Source organism: Schistocerca nitens, chromosome 1 (genome assembly GCF_023898315.1).
Source record: "Schistocerca nitens isolate TAMUIC-IGC-003100 chromosome 1, iqSchNite1.1, whole genome shotgun sequence".
Classification (NCBI taxonomy): Eukaryota; Metazoa; Arthropoda; class Insecta; order Orthoptera; family Acrididae; genus Schistocerca; species Schistocerca nitens.
The window spans coordinates 512,970,602-512,974,104 of record NC_064614.1 but is presented as its reverse complement, the minus strand read 5'-3'; the positions used below and the strand labels follow the sequence as shown (position 1 = coordinate 512,974,104).

The following is a 3,503-nucleotide window of genomic DNA, read 5'->3' as shown; positions in this document are numbered from 1 at the left end:
TTCTATGGGATTAGGATCAGGTAATTAAGCGGATCATTCTAGGGGCGATAGGCTGCCTGAGTTTTGTAATGGAACTGCCCAGAACAGCTGTTTGCGAAGTATTGTAGATTACGATACATCAAATGCTTAAGTATTTACCTTCTCGATGTATAATTAATGTAACGCTTATTGTTTCCTATAATCATTGTTTTCATGAAATTTTAAATACAGGGTGAGTCAAAAAGTAGTTCACAAGTTTGGACTGATACAGAGCGGTTCTAGGCGCTTCAGCCCAGAACCGCGCAGCTGCTACGGTCGCAGGTTCGAATCCTGTCTCGGGCGTGGATGTGTGTGATGTGCTTAGGTTAGTTAAGTTTAAGTAGTTCTAAGTGTAGGGGACTGATGACCTCAGGTGTTAAGTCCCATAGTGCTTAGAACCATTTGAACCATTTTTAATGACACAGAAATTTATTGAGATAACTTACAGGATCGGAATATGTGTCATTTTTTAGCAAACTTACTCACTTTTCACATAAAAGTGATAGGTGTCATTTTGGTTCTATGTGACTACCATTTGTGATGAGGCAGACATCCCACCGGTATTCAATTTATTCCCACACTCGTTGCAGCAAATCGAGCGTAACTTTTGCAACGTTATCATAGATTCGATTTTTCAGGTTGCCTAAATTATTTTGTAGGGAAGGATTATAGGCAACGGCCTTGCCGCAGTGGATACACCGGTTCCCGTGTGATCACCGAAGTTTAACGCTGTCGGGCGTGGTCGGCACTTGGATGGGTGACCATCCAGGCCGCCATGCGCTGTTGCCATTTTTCGGGATGCACTCAGCCTCGTGATGCCAATTGAGGAGCTACTCGACGGAATAGTAGCGGCTTCGGTCAAGAATACCATCATAAAGACCGGGAGAGCGGAGTGCTGACCCCACGCCCCTCCTATCTGCATCCTCCACTGAGGATGACACGGCGGTCTGATGGTCCCGGTAGGCCACTCGTGACCTGAAGACGGAGTGAGGGAAGGATTATACATACGGTCTTTAAGGAAACTCCAGAGAAAGAAATCCAGGGGATTCAAGTCTGGGGAGCGAGGTGGCCATGCGATTGGCCCTTCAAGACGAATTCACCGACCTGGGAAGCGATTATCGAGGAAACATCGAACTTTCGTGCGGAAATGAGGTGGAGCATCGTCTTGAAGGTAGTGAACCATTCCATCTCGGCCATCTTCATCGATCTGCGGACATAATCATTAACAGGCACGCGGCCGGCTGAATTACCATCACAGTGAACAACCTATCGCAATGAACAACCTGTCTCAACGAAATTCTTGAGCCAAGAGTAAATTGTAGGCCTGCCTGAAGGTTCCTTAGCGTATTCGGTGCGAAATATACTCCGACAGTTGTTGCACAGTTCGTTTCATGTAACCAAAACAAACAGCGAGCGTGCTGCGCACCAGTGAAAGTAGCCATTTTAACTGTTCACTATGCTGGCGCACCTGGTGGCAAAATGGGGTATTGATGCACTATGTGATAAAACCTGAGTCTGATTGCCACAAAATGACATACCTACCAATTTCGAAAGTTAATAAATTTCTATATCATTCCAAAGTTGTAAAGTCCTTTTTGACTCACCCTGAATATTTGTATTCCTTTTGGAAATAATTTCGATCACATCGATACTGCACACCTACGCCTATCTCTGTAACATGAAAGGTAGATGTACTTTCTAATCTCAGAACTGCGAAAGTGCGACTTTATGTATCTCTGGTCTTGGTGATTATGTAACAAGCGGTGGTCAGTCTGAGTCTAGTCACAACTCGACTGGCCTCAGACTGACGACTGCTTGTTACATAATCACCATACATACATAAAGTGGCAGGTTTGCAGTTCTGAGATTAGAAAGTACATCTACCTTTCATGTTACAGAGATGGGCCTAGGTGTACAGTCTCGATAAGATCCAAATTACTTCTAAAAGAAATACAAATATACAGGGTGATGGGGTAGTTGGTTGGACTTTGAATCTGGTGTTGTACAGGCCTGTTGAACCATCCACAGCATACTCATCATGAAAATGTAGAGAAGGAACACTCGGTCATCGAGAATGCCGAAATAAGAATCGTGGTTCATTTAAAGAAAGAATTTTCACTCTGCAGCAGTGTGTGCGCTGAATTGAAACGTCCTGCCAGCTTGAAACCTGCCTTCACAGCTTTTCTCCCACTGTATCCCATCTCAAAAGTTCTTCTGCATACCTTGCAGCGCTAACGCTCTTGTAAGAAAGGAAACTGCGGAGGCATGCGTCAGCCACAGCCTGGAGGATCGTTACCAGAATAAGTTTTCACTCTGTGTCGGAGCGTGCCTCCAGTGCTGCTGGTCCGGCAAGGTGTCCTGCAGAATTTCTGTGAAATTTTGAAGATAGGATATGAGGTACGAGTGGAAATAGAACTGTGAGTGTTGGTGAGTCGTGCTTGGGTAGCTTACACTGCAAAGCATTTTCCCTTAAAGACAAGGTCCCAGGTTAGAATCCTGGCCCGCCAACCAGTTATAACCTGCCAGAAGACCCTGGTTAGTGTTTATGGTAACCTTAATGAGTGGCCCGAAACCATTTAACGAAAAGTACGCTAAACATCACTGGACCATCTCCGATCTGAACTACACCCTAAAGACATTGCAGATCAACAGCATCATTGGACCGTCAGTGCTCTCGACAGCTCACAACATTTTACATAAAATCTCGACTCGTGAGACCATAATACACGCCTCCGATCGTCTCCCGTCCAGTTTGTCCCAATGAAGCCACTCAACTTTACGTGCTGTTGTGACCAATGTGAGCAACATTTGACACAAGACAAAATCACGACTCGTCAGACCACACTATACGCTTCCGATCGTCTGCCGTCCAGTTTGACCCAATAAAGACATGTAACTTTACGTGTTGCTGTGACCAATGGCGATTTGTGAATTACGGCATTCCAAATGTCCATTTTATGCAGTTGCGTTCACAATGTTCATTTCGAAACTAGTTGAGATGAATCTGAACTCACAGAGAGACGCAATTCCTATCGAGTTTGAAACCGACTGTCATTGACAAGGTGTAATATTCCTCTCTGATCCCTGTTTTCCGACAACTGTTCATACAGCATGTTACTACTTTGAGTGGAACACCACTGAAACTCACTGGCAGGTTAAAATTGGGTGCCGGACTGGGACTCGAATCTTGCTTTAATAGCCTATTTGGTATACGACCTCACCGCGAAAAGAAAAGTTCTCAGGTTCGAGTCTCAGTCCAGTTTTAATCTGTCAGGAATATTCAAATCAAAGCATTCTCCGGTGCAAAGTGAAACATCATTCTGTTACACCATTACTTGTAGATACGTCTGGCAGTCTGGTAGACACACTAAAAAATCTGGTAACTTCACTGAGGGTGTGGCTTAGCCAAATACGATCGCTCCTTGCCGCCATTCTGTCATGCCTTCACGTTGACACGTCTTACTGTGCTGATCACGTGCAACCTG

At 44.8% G+C, this 3,503-nt stretch overlaps 1 pseudogene; it reads left to right on the top strand.

The window, feature by feature from the left end:
* The first annotated feature begins 689 nt into the window (after positions 1–689).
* On the top strand, positions 690–807 carry LOC126208122 (5S ribosomal RNA; annotated as a pseudogene).
* Positions 808–3,503: the final 2,696 nt, after the last annotated feature.